At 43.9% G+C, this 13,072-nt stretch overlaps 1 non-coding gene across 1 annotated transcript; it reads right to left on the reverse strand.

The window, feature by feature from the left end:
* Positions 1-4,763: 4,763 nt before the first annotated feature.
* Positions 4,764-4,835, reverse strand: trnah-gug (transfer RNA histidin (anticodon GUG)). The gene has a single exon. It is a non-coding gene; the product is annotated as a tRNA-His (tRNA).
* Between the last annotated feature and the right edge of the window lie 8,237 nt (positions 4,836-13,072).

The raw sequence follows: 13,072 nt of genomic DNA on the forward strand, positions 1-13,072 counted from the left end.
CACATTCTCCCCGTGTTTGCGTGGGTTTCCTCTGGGTGCTCCGGTTTCCTCCCACAGTCCAAAGATGTGTAGGCTAGGTTGATTGGCTATGATAAAATTGACCCTTAGTGTTAGGGGGATTAAATACGGGGATAGGGTGGGATATGTGTTGGTGTTGGTGTAGGGGTTACGGGGATCGGGGGTGGGATATGTGTTGGTGCAGGCTCTATGGGCCGAAATGGCCTCTATCTGCACTGTGAGGTTTCTGTGATTCTGTGATTGAAATCTGTTATCCGTTTTAAGTTGACTCAAATATCCCAGATACAACCACTGGCTACTTCTCCTGATTGGTTGAACCAAACAGAACACGTTTAATCACTACCCACATCTCCCGATTTGTGCCAATTTGCAAGGAACCAATCAAAATATACCTATCCCCTGTCTCAGAAACGTTTACCTCTCGAGGTGAGCAAAACCATGGGAAATCCACCAATCAAATACGCGAGCATACCTCTCCCTGCCCCCAACTGCATAACTTCGGGCCTTTGCTAATTGGACCAATAGGGGTGACACCGAGTTGCCCTAGTGTTACCAAACAAAAACAAAATCATTGCAACAATGCCCCAGGGAACCATTAATATAATATTAACTAAATATTCAATTAAACTAACATTGCTTAATAAAGCAACTAGAGCCAACTTCAACAATTAAATTGTGATGTAGTTGTCAGCATCCAGCAGAGGTGCACACCTGTCGCGAAAGCCCTCAAGCCGACTGGTGAAAATTGCATACTCCCCTTCCAAGGCCACCCGCGCACCACAGTGCTCTTAGAGAGAGGCAGGCAGCCAGAACGACCCCGTCCCCTATGGGCTCCAATATCAGTCATAACTATGGAACTCGGGGGGCATAGTCTCAGGATAAGGGGTCGGCCATTTAAGAACTCCATTCAAGAAATGAAAAGGGATGGGGTATAGTCCATAATAGGATCGATTGTGTATGATCTATGGAAGGAGAGGTCTTCACGGGAGTTTTGGCCTTTTGTGGATTCATGCCTCTCCAGGTTTCCCTCTGCTCACGGTGTAATGCGAATGGGCCGACAGCAACGTTCTGTTTCCAATTGTTTCTGATACATTTCGATTTTGTTTCCGTGGTTTACTTGTCCCGCTACAGTTGCAGACCGTGGACTGAAGCATACACATTAAATTATAGATCAAAACAATGCAATGAAACCCATCCAATTGGCCCCTGTGGTTTGTGCAGGCCGACACCGAGTGATAAAGGACATTTTGTAAAGACCATTAGATAGAACTGTAGAGAAAGTCGCTGTTGCTGCAACATTGTCTTTTCTGTGGATCTAGGGCAGTGAATGGGAGGGCAGTCTGACAGTGGCGGTGGGGTCAATGTCTTCTCCTCGCCTCTTCTTTAATAATGTTTGAATAGCAGAAGATAGGGTAAACCGACTCTTCAAAATCCAATATAAAGCGGAGATTTTCCGAATCTCCGCTCCATTCTGCATACAATGAAAGCAACACGAAGAAGCAGTGGCAGAGAAGTTCACTCCTTGCGACCTCAGGGATTTTTTTTGTATAAAACAGTTTATTCATTTATTTCTTCACCACGCATTTACGAACATAACGGTCATTGCACTACAATGTGGAGAGACTTTTGTGAGAGACGCCACGAGGCTCTAGACACACACAACTCTTTATTTGGAGGTTTACTATCAATTGGCCTATACTTTCTGGAGTTTAGAAGAATGAGAGGTCATCTCATTGAAACACTTAAGATTCTGAGGGGGCTTGAAAGGGTAGGTGCTGGGAGGTTGTTTCCTCTGGCTGGAGAAGCTGGCACTAGGGGGAATAGTCTCAGGATAAGGGGTCGGCCATTTAAGACTGAGATGAGGAGGAATGTTGTCACTCAGAGGGCTGTGAATCTGAAAGGGCTGTGGATGCTCAGTCGATGAGAACATTCAAGGCTGAGCTAGATAGATTTTTGGACTTTAGGGAATCAAAGGAAAAGGGGACAGGGAAGGAAAGTGGAGTTGAGGTCGATGATCAGTCATGATCTTATTGAATGGCGGAGCAGGCTCGAGGGGCCGTATGGCCGACTCCTGCTCTTAATTCTTATGTTCGTATGACTTATGAGATGTCTTGAGGCTCTAGACTTATTATTTAAAGGTTTACTATCTTTCATGGGAGATTTATATCTCCATTGTCTCCATTGAAGTGCACATTATTATAGTGGAGCAATCACCTCTATAAATTCCCATTGTGTAGAACGCCAAATAAAAGTACAAAAATACAAAATCTCGACCAATATACGATTTCCGAGCGTTTTGTAACAGCCAATGAACCCAGTCAGTTCCGCATTCTAAAAATTCAATCACCAACTGCAACATCCAGTTATATCGGACTGCTCATATTTATGTTCGTTTCAGAACACTTTAAAATGGGGAGAAATAGAATCTGATCATGTTACCGCGCCATTCGATCCATTGGGTCGACGCTCGGATTTGTCTCCGAAACCACTTAGTCTAATCCCGCTCTCCCGCTAACTCCCGGTTCCCTTTTAATATTCGGCTTTTCAATCAACTAATTCCCTTTTAAATGAATTTATGGACATTGCTTCAACAACTGTTTGCATAATTCCACCTTCTTACCCATCCTCTGTTTAAACACGCTTGAATTCTTATATGATTCCCTAACTTTGTGTCCGAATGGTGCAAACATTCCATCGCTATTTCTTCAATCATAACGCGTCTAATTTTGACTTTTTAATTCTATTGCGCAACCCGAACCCTCCTCACCTCTAGTGGGAAAGCCCCTAACTTCTCAAGCCGATCTTTATACTGAAACCCCTCATCCCTGACACATTCTGGTAAATCCACTGTATCCATTCCTTTTGTGTCTTTCAAAATGGGATGGCCAAAATTGTACACGTATCCCAACTGCAACCTAACTAATGTTTTGTACAAATGTAACTTTATCTCATTGCTTTTGTATTCTAGACCACTAGATACAACAAGAACGTACATTATATAGTGGCTTTAACGGAGAAGAACTCTGCAAGACAATTCACAAACTAAAATGGGCGCCCAGACAAAGAATGAAATATTAGGAGGGGATAACCAAAAGCTTCGTCAAATAGATGGATTTTCAGGAGAGTCTTAAAAGAGAAGGACGTTGACAGGCAGACGGATATGAATGAATGAATACTACCTGCTTCCACCATCTCCCTAGGGAGCATATTCCATAGATTGACCACATGCCCACTCAAATACAGTTTCTGCAGATTAGTTGTGAATTTACCGTTTCAAGCGCAGGCCGTGTCCTCCAGTTCTACTGTTCTAGACAAGGTATTAATCGTTATTTAGAAAAACACGGATTAATCAAGGACAGTCAGCATGGATTTGTTAAGGGAAGGTCGTGCCTGACTAAATTGATTGAGTTTTTTGAGGAGGTACAAAGGAGGGTTGATGCGGGTGGTGCATTTGATGTAGCCTATATGGATTTTAGCAAGGCTTTTGACAAGGTCCCACATGGCAGACTGGTCAAAAAAGTAATAGCCCATGGGGAAGTTGGGTAATACATTTGGGGAGGGCTAACAAGTCAGGGGAATAAACAATAAATAGTAGGATACTGAGAAGTGTAGAGGAACAGAGGGACCTTTGGAGTGCATGTCCACAGATCCCTGAAGGTAGCAGGACAGGTAGATAAGATGGTTAAGAAGGCATACAGAATACTTTCCTTTATTAACCGAGGCATAGAATATAAGAGCAGGGAGGTTATGCTTGAACTGTATAACACACTTGTTAGGCCACAGCTAGAGTAATGTGTACAGCTCTGGTCACCACATTACATGAAAGATGTGATTGCACTAGAGAGGGTACAGAGGAGATTTACGAGGATGTTGCCTGGGCTGGGGAATTTTAGCTATGAGAAAAGATTGGATAGGCTGGGAACACTCAGCAGGTCAGGCAGCATCGAGGAAAGAGAAACCGAGTCAGACTTCCAGCATCCGCAGTATTTTGCTATTGTATTGGATAGGCTGGGGTTGTTTTCTTTGGAGCAGAGGAGGCGGAGGGGAGACTTGATTGAGGTGTATAAAATTATGAGGGGCCTAGATCGAGTGGATAGGAAGGACCTATTTCCCTTAGCAGAGAGGTCAACAAACAGGGGGCATAGATTTAAAGTAATTGGTAGAAGGGTTAGAGGGGAGTTGAGGAGAAATGTCTTCACCCAGAGGGTGGTGGGGGTCTGGAACTCACTGCCTGAAAGGGTGGGAGAGGCAGAAGAGCTCATCACATTTACAAATTACTTGATGTGTCATAACCTACAAGAGCTGGAAAGTGAGATTAGGCTGGATAGCTCTTTTCGGCTAGCACAGACACGATGGGTGGAATGGCCTCCTTCTGTGCCGTAAACTTCTATGATTCTATGAAACAGCTTGTCCTGGTCTACATTATCTAGTCCTTTTAGAATCCTAAAAACAGCAGTCATCTCAACGTTCTCTTTTCCAATGAGAACATGCCCAATTTACATAATCACTCTTCAAAATCCAGTCGCTCCACCCTCGCAATCATCATTCTGGTTGCTCCATTCTGTATCATTTCCAAAGCTGTGTGTATTTAACCATCTATCTATGGTTTAAACGTCAGTTGTCCAGCCTTTAGGAACTACTTGCGGTGAAATATACCGCATTCTGAAATTTTTTGTGGCGGGAAACACATCCGAGCTTTCATTCCTCTAATAAGGAAAATGCAAACCACACATTACCAGCTTTACTGCCGTGACTCGGATTCGAACCGAGGTTGCTGCGGCCACAACGCAGAGTACTAACCACTATACGATCACGGCGTGCTATAGGGTCCTTCTTTGCTTAAGTAGAACCACAGGGATATGGTGCTTTGGAAGTGGACCATGGCGGCGAGGATGAGGTGAAGAATGGTTTGGTTATTGCTGTTGAAGGTGATAGAGAGAGAGGATACGGATTTGGTTTGCCAAATCCCTGATTCAATATTAATTTCCTTGGGATGTCCGGCTGTAAATACTAATGCACAGTAATTATTCAATACCTCCCTCATTTTCTTATTTTCATTTACAATAACACCATTATCAGTTTTCAAGGGGCCCACATTGCTTCTCACCATTCTCTTCTTCCTAATTTAATTGTAAAAAATAGTTAATTTTGATATCCCTTGCAAGTTTCTTATCACACTTCTTTTCGTAGCTCTTACTATCTGTTTTGTCAACTTTTGATGTTCTTTTTATCTTTCCCAGTTGCCAGGATCTGTGCTATTGTTTGCATTTTTGTATGCTTTTTCTTTCAGTTTTATGTTGTCCCCTACCTCTTTAGTCATCCTTGTTTGTTTTGGGGCAAGTAATACGCTTGCCCCTTATATGGGTATAAACTGGTGCTGTGTCATGTTAAATTATTTTTTGAACACCTCCCACTGATCTTCTGGCGTTTTACCCTTTAACAGTATTGCCCAGTTTACTGTGGACAGTCTCTGTCTCATCCCGTTAAAGTCGGCCTTACCTAAATCTAAAAGCTTAGTTGCTGATTCGTGTTTCTCCCTTTCAAACACAACATTGAAATTTATCATAATATGATCGCTATTAGATAAATGTGCATACACCGTTAGGCTGTTAACTACATCTGTCTCATTGTTCATTATTAAATCTAATATGGCCTGCCCCCTTATTGGTTCTATGACATATTGTTGAGGAAAGCTATCCAGAACACACTCAAGAATGTTGCTACCTTTCTGATATGAGCTAGTCTGCATATCCCAAACTATATGAACGTAAAAAATCTTTACTACATGCTTGTCTAATCTCTGCATTTACACATTCTGCCACTTTACAGCTGCTACCAGGAGGCCTATACACAACTCCTACTACAGTCTTAAATCATTTTCTATTTTTTCATTCTACTCATAAAGTCTCCACTGCCTGTTTAGCTCCTGTGATATCCTCTCTTATCATTTGAAGTAATATCATCCTTAGTCAATCAGGATATTGCTCCCAGTTTCCATATCTTTCCTGTAGACCTTATAACCTGATATATTCAGTTCCCAGTACTGACTGTCTTGGAGCCATGTCGCAGTCATTGTACCATGTTGTACCCTCTAAACTGAAATTCACCTGCAATTCATTCAATTTGTATACTCCATGTGTTTGCATAAACAATGCTTATTTGGGCCACACACCTTAACCTGTCCTCCGTATCTGCTCCGACGACGCCACCTTCCACACCAGTGCTTCAGACATGTCTTCCTTTTTCCGCAACCGAGGATTCCCCTCTACTGTGGTTGACACTGCCCTCGACCGTGTCAGTTCTATCTCCCGCACTTCTGCCCTCACCCCTGCCCCTCCCTCCCGGAACCACGATAGGGTTCCCCTTGCCCTCACATTTCACCCCACCAGCCTCCACATTCAACGGATCATCCTCCGGCATTTCCGCTACCTCCAAAGTGATCCCACCACCAAACGTATCTTCCCCTCCCCTCCCCTTTCAGCATTCCGCAGGGACCGCTCCCTCCGAGACACCCTAGTCCACTCCTCTATCACCCCAAACAGCCCTTCCTCTTCGCCTGGCACCTTCCCGTGCAAGCGGAGGAGATGTAACACCTGCCCTTATACCTCCCCCCTTCCCACTGTCCAGGGCCCCAAACACCCCTTCCAGGTGAAACAGCGATTTACTTGTACTTCTCGCAATCTAGTATACTGTATTCGCTGCTCACGATGCGGTCTCCTCTACATTGGGGAGACCAAACGCAGATTGGGTGACCGCTTTGCGGAACACCTCCGTTCAGTCCGTAAGGGTGACCCCGAGCGTCCGGTCGCCTGTCATTTTAATTCACCGCTCCATTCCCACTCGGACCTCACCGTCCTTGGCCTCTTGTATTGTTCCACGGAAGCTCAACGTAAACTCGAGGAACAGCACCTCATCTTCCGATTAGGCAGTCTGCAGCCTTCCGGACTCAATATCGAGTTCAACAATTTCAGATCATAAGCTCGGCCCCCATTTCATTTTCTCTTGTAATTGTTCCACTCCTTTCCCCCCCACCCCCCCCCCCTTTCCTTTTGTTTCTCTCTCACACCTGGCAGCTATCTTTTGCCCTGCCAGTACACTTTACACCTAATCCCAGCCTATTACCATCTCGTCTAGCTTCTAATCTCTTTTACTTCTTTTGTTTCTTTTATTCTTTTGTCCGATCGCAGCCCTGCCTTCGATCTAGTTTCTTTTCTTTCCAGTTTTGAAGAAGGGTCCAACCCGAAACGTCAACTCAAATTTCTCTCCACGGATGTTGCCTGACCTGCTGAGTTTTTCCAGCATTTTCTGTTGTTACTCCTGTTCTGATGCTTTTTCTCACATATTTTATAACTCTCTCTCCTAATCTAATTACTTTACATCTTTTTGTTTTCCTTTACCTGTAGTGCCTAAAGCACAATTTCTCACTATTACTCTACTCTCATATTCTGGCTGTCTTTCTGACAGTCTCTATCCTCATCTTCAAAGGTAGCAAGTATATTGTGCCTGTTGGATAGCATCAGTTTCTGCCGATCCTCGTTCTGTATAACACCTGGGTTCTCATTACTCTGCACATTATCGATCACACCAACCCCGTTCTGATCCTGCACCTCTCTACGAGATGTGACTGAGGTCTGGAGCAAATTGTCCAGATACTCCTCCCCCTCCTTTATGAGTCAGTGTGTCTCCAACTCGCACTCTGAGCCGGAGAGATTCGAGACAGAGGCATCTACAGCAGATGTGTTCGCTCGGGACAATCTCGCTGTCTACAAACTCCCACATACAGCAGTCCAGACACACAACCTGCTCTGCATATTTATTTATAAATATTTACGTTTTAGTAAGTTTTAGTGCCTAGGGAGACGGTGGAAGCAGTTAGTATTGATTAATTCATATCCGTCTGTCTCTCGACGTCCTTCTCTTTTAAGTCTCTCCTGAAAATCCATCTATTTGACCAAGCTTTTGATTATCCCCTCCTAATATTTCATTCTTTTGTCTGGACGCCCAATTTAGTTTGTGAATTGCCTTGCAGAGTTATTCTACGTTAAAGACACTATATAAATGTACGTTCTTGTTGTGTCTAGTGGTCTAGAATACAAAAAGCAATAAGATAAAGTTCTGACGAAGGGTCATCGACCTGAAACGTAAACTCTGTTTCTCTCTCTACAGATGCTGCCTGACCTGCTGAGTATTTCCAGCATTTTCTGTTTTTATTTCAGATTTCCAGCATCCGCGGTATTTTGATTTTGAGATAAAGTTAAACTTTTACAAAACATTAGTTAGGTTGCAGTTGGGATACGTGTACAATTTTGGCCATCCCATTTTGAAAGACACAGAAGCAATGGATACAGTGGATTTACCAGAATGTGTCAGGGATGAGGGGTTTCAGTATAAAGATCAGCTTGAGAAGTTAGGGGCTTTTCCACTAGAGGTGAGGATGGTTCGGGTTGAGCAACAGAATGAAAAAGTCAAAATTACGACGCGTTATGATTGAAGAAATAGCGATGGAATGTTTGCACCATTCGGACACAAATTTAGGGAATCACATAAGAATTCAAGCGTGTTTAAACAGAGGATGGGTAAGAAGATGGAATTATGCAAACAGTTGTTGAAGCAATGCCCATAAATTCATTTAAAAGGGAATTAGTTGATTGAAAAGCAGAATATTAAAAGGGAACCGGGAGTTAGCGGGAGAGCGGGATTAGACTAAGTGGTTTAGGAGACAAATCCGAGCGTCGACTCAATGGACCGAATGGCGCGGTAACATGATCAGATTCTATTTCTTCCCATTTTAAAGTGTTCTGAAACGAAGTTAAATATGAGCAGTCCGATATAACTGGATGTTGCGGTTGGTGATTGAATTTTTAGAATGCGGAACTGACTGGGTTCATTGGCTGTTACAAAACGCTCGGAAAGCGTATATTGGTCGAGATTTTGTATTTTTGTACTTTTATTTGGCGTTCTACACAATGGGAATTTATAGAGGTGATTGCACCACAATTGTAATATGCACTTCAATGGAGACAATTGAGATATAAATCTCGCATGAAACATAGTAAACCTTTAAATAAAATGCTGTGTTCGTCTAGGGCCTCAAGGCATCTCACTATCTCCAACAAGTGAGAGTCTAACCACCTCCCCTTGACATTCAACAGTATTACCAGCGCCGAATCCCCCACCATCTACATCCTAGGTGTTACCATTGACCAGAAAGTTAACTGGACCAGCCACATAAATATTGTGGCAACAAGAGCAGGTCAGAAGCTAGGTGTTCTGTGGCGTGTGTCTCACCTACTGACTCCCCAAAATCTTTCCACCATCTACAAGGCACAAGTCAGGAGTGTGATGGAATACTCTCCACATGCCTGGGTGAGTGCAGCTCCAACAACACTCAAGAAGCTCGACGCCACCCAGGACAAAGCAGCCCACTTGATTGGCACCCCATTCACCACCTTAAACATTCACTCTCTCAATCACTGGCGCACTGCGGCTGCAGTGTGTACCATCTACAAGATTCACTGCAGCAACTCACCAAGGCTTCTTCGGCAGCACCTCCCAAACCCACGAGCTCTTCCACCTAGAAGGACAAGTGCAACAGGTGCATGGGAACACCACCACCTCCAACTTCTCCTCCAAGTCACACACCATCCTGACTTAGAAATATATCGCCGATCCTTCATCGTCACTGGGTAAAAATCCTGGAACGCCCTCCCTAACAGCACTGTGGGAGTACCTTCACCACACGGACTGCAGTGGTTCAAGAAGACAGCTCACCACCACCTTCTCAAGGGCAATTAGGGATGGGCAATAAATGGTAGCCTTGCCAGTGACGCCCACATGTCATAAACAAATTTAAAAAAATAAGACCATAAGAACATAAGAATTAGGAGCAGGAGTAGGTCATATGGTTCCTCGAGCCTGCTCTGCCATTCAATAAGATCATGGTTAATCTTCAACCTCAACTCCACTTTCCTTCACGACCTCCATATTCCTTGATTCCCTAAAGTCCAAAAATCTATCTAGTTCAGCCTTGAAAATACTAATCGACTGAGCATCTACAGCCCTTTGGGGAAGAGAATTCCAAAGATTCATAACCCTCTGAGTGACGACATTCCTCCTCATCTCAGTCTTAAATGGCCGACCCCTTATCCTGAGACTATGCCCCCTAGTTCCAGGTTCTCCAGCCAGAGGGAGCAACCTCTCAGCATCCACCCTGTCAAGTCCCCTCAGAATTTTATGTGTTTCAATGAGATCATCTCTCATTCTTCTAAACTCCAGAAAGTATAGGCCATTTGTACTCAATCTCACATCATAGGCAACACTCTCATCCCAAGAATCAATCTAGTGAACCTTTGCTGCAGCGCCTCCAAGGCAAGTATATCTTTCTTTAGATATGGAGACCAAAACTGTGCACAGTACTCTAGGTGTGGTCTCATCAAAACCCTGTACAATTGTAGCAAGACTTCCTCACTCTTGTGCACTTTTGGTCGCCTTATCTGACAAAGGATGTTCTTGCCATGGAAGGAGTTCAGCAAAGATTCACCAGACTGATACCTGGGATGCTCAGTCGATTAGTATTTGGCTGCAAACAAACAAACAGTACAAAAAGACCAGTGCTAGTGAGCAAGCACTGAGTGCGAGTCAGCAGCGAGTGCTGTGAGTTTGGGTAAGTGTGAGTTAGGGTAAGTGGGGTGTTAGGTGCTCTTTTCAAACTTTAACTCTGTGGGTTGTAGTTAATAAGGCCTTTCTGGTGCAGAGTGACTGTTGGTAAACCATTTAATCAAATCAAATCAAATCAAATCAAATCAACTTTTATTGTCATTGTTAGTGCACAAGTGCAGTACAAAGAAATGTAGGCTGGTGTAATTAGAGACTTTGATTTAATTTAAATTCATTTAATTAAAGGGGATACCAGCATCTATAATCGGGCAGAGGGTGTCCATAACTAACAATAAAAAATTTAATTAATTATATAGAATGGAGCAGGTGATGTGTTACTGTTGTGAGATGTGGGAGCTGGTGGACCCCATTGTGGCTCATGGTGATTACATCTGTGACAAGTGTCTGCTGCTACAGGAACTCCAGCTCCGCGTTGATGAGCTGGAGTCTGAGCTTCAGACACTGCGACACATCAGGGAGGGGGAGAAGTTCCTGGACTCTGTGTTTCAGGAGGTGGTCACAAATATGAAGTTAATTAATTCAGATGTGGCCCATGGTCACGGACAGGATGGTGTGACTATGAGTGAGGCAGGTACGGGGATCCAGGAGGTAGTGTTGGAGGAGCCGCAGCCCTTGCTCTTGTCCAACAGGTTCGAGGTTCTTACTCCCTGTGGGGACGGGAGCAGGGACTGCAGGGAGGATGAGCAACCTGGCCACAGCACCGTGGAACGGGGGGCCATTCAAGAGGGGGCAGTAAATAGAAATGTTGCAGTGGTAGGGGATAGTATTATTAGGGGGATAGATAGAGTTCTCTGCAGCCGAGAGCGAGAGTCCCGAAGGCTGTGTTGCCTACCCGGTGCCAGGGTTAAGGACATCTCCTCTGGGCTGGAAAGAAACTTGCCGTGGGAGGGGGTGGATCCAGTTGTCGTGGTCCATGTTGGTACAAACGATGTAGATAGGACTAGGAAGCCAGCTCTGTTAAAGGAGTATGAGCAGCTAGGGGTCAAATTAAAAAACAGAACCTCAAGGGTAATAATCTCTGGATTATTACCTGAGCCACGAGCGAATTTTGCTAGGACAAATAAAATTAGAGAGTTAAATGCGTGGCTCAAAGACTGGTGTGGGAGAAATGGGTTTTGCTTCCTGGGACACTGGCACCAGTACTGGGGCAGGAGGGAGCTGTTCCATTGGGACGGGCTTCACTTGGCCAGTGCTGGGACTAGAGTCCTGGTGGATCATATAACTAGGGCTGTAGAGAGGGCTTTAAACTAACTAGTGGGGGGGAGGTTCCTAGAGAGCAAATAATAAAAATGACAACAGAGAAGGTCGCAGTGGGGAAATTAAAAACCAGAGCATGTCAGGAAGGGGCAGAAGGTATGGAGTAAAAGGTAAAGTAATAAAAAGGGCAAAAGCAGGAACTAAGTGTCACAAAACATATTTGAAAGTTCTCTATCTGAATGCATGTAGCATTCGTAACAAAATAGATGAGTTAATGGCACAAATAACCACATATGGGTATGATCTTGTGGCCATTACAGAAACATGGCTGCAGGGTGATAATGCCTGGGAATTAAACATACCAGGTTATTTAACGATCAGGAAGGACAGGCAGGAAGGAAGGGGAGGTGGGGTGGCTATGTTAATAAACGAAGGAATCACTGTAGTACAGAGAAATGATATTGGGTCAAAAGATTAGGATAATGAAACAGTTTGGGTGGAGATAAGGAATAATAAGGGGAAAAAAAACACTAGTGGGCGTAGTCTATAGGCCTCCGAACAGTTGCAAATCTGTTGGACGGAGTATCAATCAGGAAATAGTTGAGGCTTGTAATAAGGGAACATCTATAATTATGGGGGATTTTAACTATCATATTAATTGGACAAATCAAATTGGGCAGGGCTGCCTTGAGGGTGAGTTCACTGAGTGTATTAGGGATGGGTTTCTTGAGCAGTATGTAACTGAACCGACCAGGGCCAGGGGGCAAGCAACCTTAGATCTGGACCTGTGTAACGAGACAGGATTAATTAAAAATGTCCTAGTAAAGGATCCCCTTGGAATGAGTGACCATAACGTGGTTGAATTCCATATTCAATTAGAGGGTGAGAAGGTTGGATCTCAAACAAGTGTGCTAAGCTTGAATAAAGGAGACTATGAAGGTATGAGAGCGGAATTGAGTAGAGTGGATTGGGGAAATAGATTAAAGGGTAAGACGATACATGATCAGTGGTGTACATTTAAGGAGTTATTTTACAACTTCCAAAAAATATATATTCCACTGAGAAGAAAAGGGTGTAAAAGAAAAGACAGCCATCCGTGGCTAAGTAAAGAAATTAAGGATAGTATTCGATTAAAAACAAGGGCATATAAGGTAGCCAAATCTAGTGGGAGGATAGAGGA

Source organism: Somniosus microcephalus, chromosome 18 (assembly GCF_052327205.1).
Source record: "Somniosus microcephalus isolate GS21.2 chromosome 18, FLI_Smic_1.0, whole genome shotgun sequence".
Taxonomy (NCBI): Eukaryota; Metazoa; Chordata; class Chondrichthyes; order Squaliformes; family Somniosidae; genus Somniosus; species Somniosus microcephalus.